Below are 12,594 nucleotides of genomic sequence, written 5' to 3' on the forward strand. Positions count from 1 at the left end.
GTCTAAAAAAAGCAAGGTTTTCATTTAAGTCTGGCAGACACTGTACATAGAACCTTGACCTCTCCAGCTCATATCTTGGCCCAGGGTGGATTTTGTTTCAATCAAATTGATTTAATTGACCAGTCATAAAGACTCAATTTAATTATATATTTTTACAATGCAGACATGCTGGGCTGGTTGTCCAAATTAAATGTTATCCTTATTACTGTATAGATGCTGATGTATTTTCTTCTGGAATAATTTGTTTAGGAGGGTCTTCTTGACTTAGTCTGACATCAGCCATTTTGTATTTTCCTCCAAGATTCTTTTCTCCAATCTACTTAGATCATCTTCATCAACCAAAACAAGGGAGTGTATGTGTGTGGGTTTCAAAGAGAAATCCATGGAATCACTGTTGGGACTCAAACTTGTGTGACCTTGATAAGTGATTTAACTTTTTTGAGCCTTGAGGGAGAGAGGGAGAGAGGAGGGAAGAAGGAAGAGCCTTGACAGGTTTGGCTCAGTGGATAAAGCATCGGACTGTAGACTCAAGGGTCTCAGGTTCGATTCCAATCAAGGGCATGTATCTTGGTTGCGGCACATACCCAGTAGGGAGTATGCAAGAGGCAGTTGATCGATGTTTCTCTCTCATCAGTGTTTCTAATTCTCTATCCCTCTCTCTTCCTCTCTGTAAAAAATCAATAAAATATATTGAGGGGGGTGGGGGGGAAGAGAGAGAGAAAGGAAGAAACTAACCACATCACTGTGCCTCTAGACATTGAAACCTGCCTATAATTCTGAAACAGTAGTAGCCATCTCAGCACTGCAGGGTGGGCCTAAGGGGGTGAACCAACCTGCTGAGGATGTCAGAATGGGAGGAAAGTAAGAATTCAGGTTGCTAAGAACATTGTTCACCTATGACTAACCCTGGAATTACCCTCCTATCAGGAGGTTTTGAGATAAGTTCCCTATTGTTTAAGCCATTTGGTAGGGTGTTCTTTTACTAGCAGCCAAAGTGTCCCTGATACAAAGATACTCTTCTCATCATAAACAGAATGTACAACAAATGCTAGTTCACAACTTCATTCTTAAAACGAGTTGATCTTTGCTCATTCAAACACCAGTGAGAAGTGGATGCTGTGTGAATGACTCCTGAGTGTTTTCCCTGGCTCCCTGCTCCCTTCCTCCCCCCAGAATTAAGGGTAGAGTTACTGCTTTCTCTATTTATTTACTGAAGTGACAAAACCAAGTACCTAAGTTTATTTTAAACAAGGAGATTGGCGTTTAATTCAGACAGCAAGCCCTGTAGTACTGATTGCAGTGTAGAAAAATATAATTAAACAGTCATCTCCTTGACTGGGTAAGTCAATGGATCTATAAAATTAAGCCCAGACCAAGTATTCAATAGAACAGCAAAGTTTCACATTTACAGTCTGTCTAGTTTAATTAAAAAAGCTTCTTTTGTAGATGAAAGACATTCTTTTTAGATTATGGTACATATATGTAAAAAGGCCATACTTCCTCTGAAATTTCACCTCATCTTTATTTCAGAACCCAGCACTTTCTGCTTGCGAATGCTGTTCCCCCAGATCTTCCTATGGCTGACTCCTCACCATAATATAGGGCTCAATGAAAATGTCACCTCCTCAGAGTATTACCTAATAAAAGTAAACTCCCTGGTACCACCATTGTCACACACACAACTTCTATCATTCCACCTATGTTGATTTTAATCCATCTCAGCACTTACCACCACCTGATACAATTTGTTTTCGTCAATGGGGTCCAATCCTGGCTGATTCTGATCTAATGAGTATGGGTTGAGGCTGGGTCACAGGTATGCTTTTTAAAGTACCTCTCAGTGGAGGTGCAAATCAAAACAACAATGAGGTACCATCTCACACCTGTCAGAATGGCCAACATCAACAAATCAACAAACGACAAGTGTTGGCGAGGTTGCGGAGAAAAAGGAACCCTCGTGCACTGCTGGTGGGAATGCAGACTGGTGCAACCACTGTGGAGAACAGTGTGGAGTTTCCTCAAAAAACTGAAAATGGAACTCCCATTTGACCCAGTAATCCCACTTCTAGGAATATATCCCAAGAAACTAGAAACACCAATCAGAAAGGATATATGCACCCCTATGTTCATAGCAGCACAATCTACAATAGCCAGAATTTGGAAACAGCCTAGGTGCCCGTCAGCAGATGTTTGGATCCAAAAACAATGGTACATCTACACAATGGAATACTATGCTGCCATAAAAAAGAAGGAATTCTCATCATTTGCAGCAACCTGGATGGAATTGGAGAGCATCATGCTGAGTGAAATAAGCCAATCAATGAAAGAGAAACACCACATGACCTCACACATTGGTGGATGATAAAGATCATTATAAACTGATGAACCAAGAGACAAATATAGAGATAGTAAAGCAACAGGCAGACTGTCAAATTACAGTGGGGAGGGTAGGGAGGTCAGGGGGAGTTAATAGATCAACCGAAGGACTTGTATAAATGCATATAAGTACAACCAATGGACATAAAACTATGGGGAGGGGATGTGTGGGAGGGAGGGGGGCAATAAAAAAAAATCAATAAAATATGTAAAAATAAATAAATAAATAAATAAATAAAGTACCTCTCAGTGATTTCCAATGTGCAACCAGATCTAAGAACCACCAGTTTATACTGGTTTATATGTTTACTGGGTCTCTCTAATATTATAATGTAAGTTTTAAGGAAACAAAGGATTGGCCTGTTTTGTTCATTCAACTTCCCCTCGCCCCTCAAAGTGCATGTGAAACATTACAGACCTTCAATTAAGACGTGTGGACTAACTAACGGTTTCATAATTATGTCAGTTGTCTGCTTCCCCAGTACAACTCCTAGACTAGCCCACTCTGCATCAAACAGTAAGTGGCTCAAGAGTTCATTAAATGAGTGCGTTATAAACGAAATGCTTTTGAGGAGTTAAATGTTCTCACCAAATAAAAATAAATAAGTAGATAGACAGATAAGGTGATGGATGTGTTAATTAACTAGATAGGAGTATGTAATCTTTAACAGTGTGTATGTATATCAAATCACCATGATGTATATTTTAAATATCTTATAATTTTATTAATTATATTATATATATATATAAAAGCCTAAGTGACCATTATGACTGAATAACCAGAACGACTGGAACAACCAGTCAACCAGTTGCTATGGTGCACTGACCACCTGGGGGCAGATGCTCAATGCAGGAGCTGCCTTCCTGGTGGACAGTGTGCTCCCACAGATAACCTCCTGCAGCCCCTCCCCCTGGCTGGCCAGCCAACCTCTTTCAGCTCCTCCACCCAGCTGGCCGCCCCCTCCTCCCCCCTGACTGGCTGGCCAATACTCACAGTCCCTCCCCCTGTGCCTGCCAGACCTCTAGTAGGCCTTGATAACCGGCTAAGCCAAGGGATTCCACCCATGCACGGATTCGTGTACCAGACCTCTAGAAAGCTGTACCTCAATAAAGCTGAAGTTAAAAACAAACAAAAGAAAACCCAAACTGTTTTGTGTGCTCTAATGAAGATAAAGATGAAACTGGGTGTGAGCATTCTTCTCAAAGATCTTGCAAAAGGAAGAAAAAAAAATCAGATTGCCATTATACACATTAGAATGTGCACACTGCTGTGATGAAAGAACAAAAGATTTCCAGGGAGGTGAACATTGCTGCTTATTGGGGAGAAAAGGGAAGAGAGCAAGGAAGATTTTATGGAAAAGGTAGCGTTTGAACTGAGCTTTAGGGGGAAGGTGAAATTTGGCTATTTAGAGAAGAAAGACTGTGGGGGTGACATGTGGAAGGAGAAGCAGAAAAATTGTTCTAGGGAGAGGCAAGAACACAAACAACAAACCAGTCCAGCTGGGGGCTAGGAGGACCTAAACCCAGAGCTATCAACATGGAAAAAAGTAGCTAGTGTCAAGATAGATTTTCTTTGGGTTTTTTTTGAGTATATTTTTATTGATTTCAGAGAAGCAGGGACAGGAAGAGAGAGATAGAAACACCAGTGATGAGAGAGAATCACTGATTGGCTGCCTCTTACATGCCCCGCACTGGGGGTCAGATCGAGCCCACAACCTAGGCATGTGCCCTGACTGGGAATCAAACTGTGACTTCTTAGTTCACAGGTTGATTCTCAACCACTGAGCCATGTTGGCCATGCAATATATACTTTCAATGATAGTGTAAAGTGCTATGCAACTGGCTACAACTTGTGTTGTTGATGAGAAAAATAGTGAAATTGAATTTTATAATTGAGGGACTGAGAGAGTGAGTGTCATTAATAGCCATGGAATCAGGTGAGAAGGTAATTTTGAGGAATGGAGCAGGGTGACGGCCAGCACTGTTTGGGACATGTGAGTTTCACTGTCAGTGGGTTGGATATTCTGGGAAGTTTGCCAGGAGCTTGATGTGTAAGTTTAGAGAGTAGGTGAGAGATCAGGATGGAGAATCAGTTTGGGGACTGACCACACAGAAACAACTACTGGAATCATAGGAAGGGATTAAATTAAGGGAGAGGAACTAAACTAAACTAAGAATCAAATCTGAGAACAGTCATATTTAGAGGAAACTTAAGAGTTAATGGGGAAGTTAGGAGGCTTCAGAGAGGAATGAGGGTGGCAGAATATGCACCACAAAATTTGCCTCTTTGTCATAAGGATTATTTTGAGCATATTATTTTGGGAAAGAGCATACACAGGAGAAATTCTGAAAACAGATTAGAACTTCCCTCTTTTATAAGGACAATTTACATTTATAAAGGAAATCTCCATTTGAAAGGTGTCTCCCTCTCTGAAACAGGCGGAGGATAGCTAAATAACTTGTGACTCTTGTCTATGGAGAGGCACAACTTAATTTGCATAACAATCTCACTCTTACTCACCCTGCTTTTCCTGATCACCTCCTCATAACTGCCCTCCTCTACTTCTCCTCCTCCCTTTTGCCATTTAGCTGAAGATGTTATTTAAGCCTGAATTCTAAGCCACCTCTGAGAGTTACTCATTTTTCCCTGGGTATCTCCCCTGTATATATGAGGAATACATGTTAATAAACGTCTGTTGGTTTTTTTCCTATTGATCTGTCTTTTGTTACAGGATGCTCAGCTGAGAACTTAGAAGGGTAGAAGGAAAACAGGAAGGAGGAGATCAGGTTAATAAAGGTTAAAAAAGTCCAGGGGAAGCTTGATGCAGCAGGATTGTTTAATTAATGTATGTGTGCAAACTAAGCATGCTTGCAGGTAAGGAGGAAAAGGCCAATAAAGAGAGGAAACCGAATATGCAGGAAGGAGATAGTATTATTATCAGAACACAGTCCCCCTAGAAAGTGAAAGGAAATGGAATGGAAAGTCCAAATAGAGAGTTTACTCTTGACTTGAAAGAAAAGACTATGTTAATTTGACCTACAAAGGAAGGAGAAGAGAATGAATGAAGACAGAGTAATCTTGAAGTGGTAAGGAATAAGGTTGAGGTGGGTCATCTGTAGTGAATAAGGACTTAGGTTTAATGGTTTTCATCAAAATGCACAGGGAATGAAAAAAAAGTGAAATAAAAAGAGAAAGAGGAAAAGGATTATAAAAGGATTGTGTTGTAATGAATCTGAAATAGAATCCATCAACCCAGTTCCCAGCCCTCTTCCTTAGCTCTGATTGACAGCACCTAAGAACAAGGGTCATGGGACTGTCTGAGCCTGACAACCAGACTGGCAGGGTGGCAAGGGAAGGCCAAAGGAACTCCAAAGGAACAGGGGCAAGAAACTGGTTTTCCATTAAGAGCTTGACTATTTACACACATTTGCCAAGAGATAAAAGGGTTGATTCTGTCTTATCTTGAACCTTGGTATACAGTGGTACCACTTCTAAGAAACATGTCACTTAAGTTTGCGAATTGAACTCCCTCTTTTTTAATGTTTAATGAAGTCCTCTAGAAATTGTCTCAACACTGACTCTCATTAAATATAACTTGTTTTCCTTAACATATAAGTTTTAGGGAAATATATATATATATATCTTAAATAATAAAGAGATAATATGCAAACTGACTGTCACACCCTCACACAAGATAGATGCCCCCACGTGGTCACAAGATGGCTGCCACAAATGGCTAGCAGGGTTGGGAAGTTGTGGGGGACCAGGCCAGCAGGGGAGGGCAGTTGGGGGTGATCTGGCTGGCAGGGGAGCAGTTAGGGGGTGATCAGGCTGGCAGGCAGAAGCAGTTAGGGGCAATAAGGAAGCCAGCAGTCCTGGATTGTGAGAGGTATGTCCTACTGCCCATTTAAATAGGAAGTCGGACATCCTTCGAGGTGTCCCAGATTGGAGAGGGAGCAGGCTGGGCTGAGGAACACCCCCCCCCTCCCCCCATGCATGAATTTTGTGCACTGAGCCTCTAGTATATATAATACTCTTACCTAATATATATATATATATATATATATATATATATATATATATATATATATATAGTTATGTTTGTGTGTGTGTGTGTGTGTATCTCTTACCTGTTATGTGTATGTGTGTATATATATGTGTACACACACACACACACACACACACACACACACACACACACACTAGAGGCCCAGTGCATGAATTCATGCATGGGTGGGGTCCAGCTGGCCCAGCCCCAATAGGGGCATATCAGGGCTGGGCCTGTAGGGAGGAGGAGATGGTGGGAGGTTGGCCGGCTGGCCCACCCTAAACGAGGCCTGATCAAGGCTGGGCCAGCTCCAGGGAGGGACCTCGGGCAATTGGCCAGTGAGCCCCGCCCCTGATTGGGATGGGGGTGTGATCAGGGGGCAGCAAGCAGGAGGGGTTGCAGGAGTTTGGCTGCTGGCCTTGCCCCCTACTGGGGTGGGGGGTACAATCAAGGGTGGGCTGGCTGGGGGGAGGGGCCACAGGAGGTTGGCAGAGCCAGGCTGGTTCGCTGGCCACAGTGACCTGTCATTCCAGTGGTTCCAGCTTACGGTTGCTGGATATATATATATATATATATATCTTACCTGAAAATCTGAATTTCATTTCCACAGTGGCATCTTCACATTTGAACCATTTTGAATAAAAAGAAATTCATATTTACATTGGGTATTAAATGTAAACATTGTGCTCTTCTTTTTAAACAAAATAATTTGGTCTTATAAACAATTTAAAAAATGACAAAGTATAAAGACTTTATTTATTGGTCCTATTATGGAAGAAAGTGTACTAGGGGTAGACTTGGGAGGTGAGGTGTTAATCAACTGTGCAACTTTGGACAGATAACTGAATTCTGAGCCCATTTCATTATTAGTCGTGGGGGGTGATACAAGCTATGTTGGTTCCCAAGCCATTTTCAGCTCTACTGTTCCCGATGTTGTAGGCCAAGGAATAAGCCTTAATATGGCTCTGTAATTCCTCTCTTCCTTGGGTAGCCATAGAACCCTAAGTTGTAAAATGAATAGATTTGGGAAATAAACAAACTCAGGAGTCATTATCTGCCACCTCTCTATCCCCCAGCCCAAACATACACACAAAGTGCATTACAAAAAGTTAACATATAACTGAAACCGGTTTGGCTCAATGGATAGAGCGTCGGCTTGGGGACTGAAGGGACCCAGGTTCGATTCCAGTCAAGGGCATGTACCTTGGTTGCGGGCACATCCCCAGTAGGGGGTATGCAAGAGGCAACTGATCGATGATTCTCTCTCATCAATGTTTCTAACTCTCTATCCCTTTCTCTTCCTCTCTGTAAAATATCAATAAAATATATATTTTTTAAAGTTAACATACAATCACTGAAGAACTCTTCAAACCATTCAAGGTCAGTGACTGCACCACAGCATAAAGCTCAGATAGTGTCCCTGTTCAATAGATTCCTCCGGAATCTTCTTGTCCAGCTCTCCTCGGCCCCATGTATATCCTACTTCACCAGTTTGGGCATCGGGAGTAAAATGTGTAGTGGGAAGTTAAACACAGAAAGATTCTTTATTTTTATAATAACATGAAATGTAGATGAGAATCACATTTTATTAGTAGAAACCTGTTGTCTCAGAAACCTGTTGTTGCTGTTTAACTACTACAGCCCTTCTCTACAGAGTTATTTTGAGAGAAGTAGTCTACTTGGGCAGGAATAATACTGATGTATGCAGAAGATTAAATACAAGTGTTATATTCATATCTTTATGACACACTATGTTAAGAGATTCCACCATTTAAAAATGTCTCTTCCAAAACAATCCAAGTGAAAAATGGGCAAAGGACTGGAATAAACATTTCTTCAAAGACTAAATATAAATGGCCAATGGGCTCCTAAAAAAGATTCAAAATGACTAATTCTTGAAGAAATGCAAATTGAAACCACTAAGAGATATCAATTCATACCTATTAGGATAGCTATTATAAAAAACAAATGAACAAACAAACAAACAAAACTTCCAGAAAATAACAAGTATTGCTGAGGATGTAGAGAAAAGGGAACCTTTTTATACTGCTAGTGGGAATGTTAAATCATGCAGGCAACTGCTGTGGAAAACAGCATGGTAGTTCTCCAGAATAAATAAATAAATAAACAGAGTTAACATATGATCCAACAATTCTACTTCTGAGTACCCAAACCACAATAAAAGCAGGGACTCGAACACATATTTGCACACATATTTGTTCATAGCAGCATTATTCACAATAGCTAAAACATGGAAGCAACGCACTGCATAAACCAAATGTGGTACATACATACAATGGAATAGATCCAGCTGGAAAAGGAAGGAAATTCTGATACATGCTACAATATAGATGAACCTTGAAGACAAGTGCTAAGTGAATTAAGCCAGTCACAAAAAGACAGATACTGTATGACTCTACTTATATGAGGTTTCTAGAATAGTCAGAATCATAGAGACAGAAAGCAGAATTGTTGCTGTCAGGGGCTGGGGTGGTGGAGCAGGGAGAGGTTGGGGAGTCACTGTTTACTAGGAACAGAGTTTCAATTTGAGAAGATGTAATGGATCTAGAGACTGGTGGTGGTGGTTGAACAATATCAATATACTTAATGTCATAGAATGATTCACTTAAAAAGAGTTAAAATGGCCCTAGCCTGTTTGGCTCAACAGAGAGTGTTGGACTGAAGATTGAAGGGTCCTGGGTTCAATTCCAGTGGGGGGTGTGCAGGAGGCAGTCGATCGATGATTCTCTTTATTCATTGATGTTTCTATCTCTCTCTTCCTCTCCCTTCCTCTCTGAAATCAATAAAAGTATATTTAAAAATAGTTAAAATGGGAAGTTTCACAATATATATATATTTTTTACTACAGTAAAAAAAAAGTCTCCTGGAACCTTTGTGGTAATGACAAAGATCAAGTATATGCTAACTTTCCCTTATGGCACTTAGGAAGAAAAAAAAAAAAAGACATCTGAATACCTATTATGTGCCAGGCACTCACATATCCACAAAAAAAGCCAAAACAAAATAAAAAAATCAATGAAACCAAACCAAAGGAAAAACCCCACCACTTTAATTAGGTACCATTAACCCCTCGTTACAATGAAGAGACTAAGGTTCCTAAGTTAACACTTCAGATCAAATAGTAAAAACCAGTGGTAGGATTCAAAGGCAGATCTGCCAACTCCGGAAACCTGCATTCCTTCCCGTTCATGACGCTATATTCTTCTTCCCACCCTGTCTTTTTGAACAGTCATTCTGCTTTGACCAAAGAGCTCTTATACTTAAAAGTTAGGCCTGCCTTCAGAAGTAGGCTAAAAAGTCAGTCAACCAAATACACTCACTGTGTGCCTACCATCTGAGGCCCAGCGCTGGCTATGAAGTAAGAGTCATGTTTCCTCCCAGCCACTGGCCATATGGCAGAAACACTCACACACAGACACACACACACACACACAGACACACACACACAGACACACACTCAATTAAAATTTCAGTGTTGGTCGACTCCCTCCAAAGCCACCGAGTACCCTGGGCTTTTGCATTATGCCTTTCAACGGTCCATATGGCCAGGATGAGTAGAAACAGTCTCATTTTACAGCATAAGAGCATTTTCATCTTTTCCCCCCTAAACCTTCTACCATTGTAATTACTGATCTGCTGTTACTCACTATTGTTGTGCTTCAAGCTGGAATTTAACAATGAAGGACATGTGTGCTGTGCAGAAAACAGGCGCCTCTTCCGTTTTCTGAAAGAGAGCAGGGGGCTTCCCTAGGCTCCCCAGTGCCTATGGGCCCAGGTTTTATTTTCTTACTCTTGCGTGAAGCACCCAAAGAAGGAAGAGGAGCGCAGATTGTCTACACACCCCCAAACAAAGCAGTGTTGGCATTATCTAGTGAACACAGCCCATACTGGAGTAAGTACCCGAGGGTGAGCCACGTATTCATTCATTCACGACTTCACTGGTTGGCAGGCAGCTTGATCAGAGAACTCCAGGCAGGGGCATTCTGGATCCCAGGTCTAGCCTGGACCCCCTCTTTGGCAGATGTCTTTATGTTTGCGATCGGAGGCAAACGGGAAGTGGAACTGCGGAATGCGTGGCGTGACTTGTTTTGATTCAATGCAGTGAATCAGGGGACCTACGTGGTTTCAACACCAGCAATATTTGCCTCTTAGATACCTCACAGCTTTCATTTAATGAGGAACCTCGGAAGAGTAGATATTTTTCCTTCCGCACTGAAATATTCTTCTCTCAAAAATCTTGGGAAGCCAAATCAATTTCCTAAAATGGCATAAAAAAAAAACACACACAAACACCTTATAGCTCCTTATAATTGAGAGTGGTGATAAATGGGAAGGCATATTCCCTCTCAATGACTTATTTAGTGTTTAAAAACTTATATTTTAAGAATTTCTTAGTATGTAAATGTGATCCTTTATATTATTTTTACTCTACTACAAGCAATTCTTTCTTTCCTTTGAATATGTACCTCCTTTCATTCTAATAATTCTAGAAAAACCTTTAATCAGTGCCCGTTTATTGCTTAACCGCACTTTCTTTTGGAGACAAAGCTTGATTTTTAAAACCAGTTACCCTAGGGTATTAAACTCTTTCTTCCAACATATGCTGCAAACAGAACCCACAATCTCATTTCTTATCCGCTAGACCTAGTTACTGCACGTTTACGTATCATTCATAAATATGTGAACAAGTCGTGGTCACAGACTCTCATTAAGAGCATCCGTCACTCAAGAAAACCAAAGAATAAAGATTGCGTTCCGACCTTACTATTTCAGCCTGTCTGTGATATATACAGGGAAGGGAACAACCCAGAAACACTTAGACATTTACTATCTCACTAAATTAATATGTATCTTCACCTAGAGAGTTAAAAAAAAATCCATATAAACATAAAATCCATGTACCCATTTGGGGCAAGTTAAACCTGCCACACTCCCGGAGAAAGGATGAACTTTAGGATAAGACCTCCTGGCAAATGGTAGCTCTTTGTGAGGTTATCCTGAAAGCGGCTATACCGCGCAGAGGGAAGACACGCTTTCTTTCTTTCTTTCTTTCTTTTAATGGTAAATACTGCCCCTCACATACGCAATTGCACAGCCTTTGTTGGCAAATTCTGAGTACAAGAGGATTTAAACCCCATCCCACCCACCTCCAAAAGCCAAATCACAGTCATTATGCTGCAAAACAAAAGATACACCAGCACGAGGAGAAGGAAAGATAATGCAATTAACATTTTACACCACTTACACCCCTCCAGCAGGACTGCGCTCAGCGCCCAGCTCCCCAGCTCCGATGGATTTCAAACCAGCCCTGCTTTGCTTCCAAGAGAACTATGCAAACAGCTTCTTTCATTTACTGTGTTTTCTCTACCAGTCACCGAAGCAAAGCACTCATAATCTTTCTCTCTTTTTTTAAAAAAAGCAAATGTGGTCATTCAAAAAAAGCCCTTCTAAAAGAACCCATCCTAATCATTTCCCCCAATCCCGAACAATGTCCCTGCCTGCCCTACGAAATCTACCCTTAAACCCACAGGCGCCGGTTATGTTACTGGTTTAAAAAAGAGCCCGGGAGAAGCATTTCTTTTACCTTGGCTCCGAGGCTGGTCAGAGAAGAGTGGCTTCTCTCCTCGCTCTGCCGATGTGTGCAGCGAGCTCGCTCAGCCCGCCCAGCCCAGCCCAGCCCAGCCCAGCAGCAGTAGTAGGAGCTGCCCACGGAGTGGCGGCTGAGCGTGTATGTGTAGCAGCAGCGCCTGCAGCCCAGGGACTAGTCCCCACCCAGCTTTGTCTCCAGTCATCGCTTCTTCTACAGGAAGCAGCACATCTCCCACTTCCTCCTCCTCTTGGTAGCTGTGAGCGGCTTGCTTCTTTCCCTCTCCCTCCATTTCAGGGCTCACCAGGGGTCTCGCCTTTTCCTGGGCTACTGACACAACTGGACCAGAAGAATCCCTTTTGTCCCCAGCCCCAACGGTGCTCTGCTCCTTCCTATCCCTTTTGTTTCCTCACCCTCATTTCCACAGCCACCGCCTTCAGCAAGGGCCTCATCTGCGGACCCCTAGGCCAGCACACAGTCTGCTTTCTTAGCCTGAACGTGGCTTGTGTTCCTTGCTGTTGCTGCTGTGGCTATCCCTGTTCTTCAGGGAGGGTCAGCAGC

At 41.9% G+C, this 12,594-nt stretch overlaps 1 protein-coding gene across 1 annotated transcript in view; it reads right to left on the minus strand.

Moving 5' to 3' along the window:
- The window catches only part of GNG2 (G protein subunit gamma 2), a 106,040-nt gene extending 93,788 nt beyond the window's left edge, over window positions 1–12,252 (minus strand). Inside the window, exon 1 of the mRNA XM_084888383.1 lies at window positions 12,031–12,252. The gene's annotated coding sequence lies outside the window, so the exon portion shown is untranslated. The remainder of the gene's footprint in view (window positions 1–12,030) is intronic.
- Between the last annotated feature and the right edge of the window lie 342 nt (window positions 12,253–12,594).

The sequence above is a fragment of the Pipistrellus hanaki genome (assembly GCF_964339955.1).
Source record: "Pipistrellus hanaki genome assembly, chromosome: 1".
NCBI classification, from domain to species: Eukaryota; Metazoa; Chordata; class Mammalia; order Chiroptera; family Vespertilionidae; genus Pipistrellus; species Pipistrellus hanaki.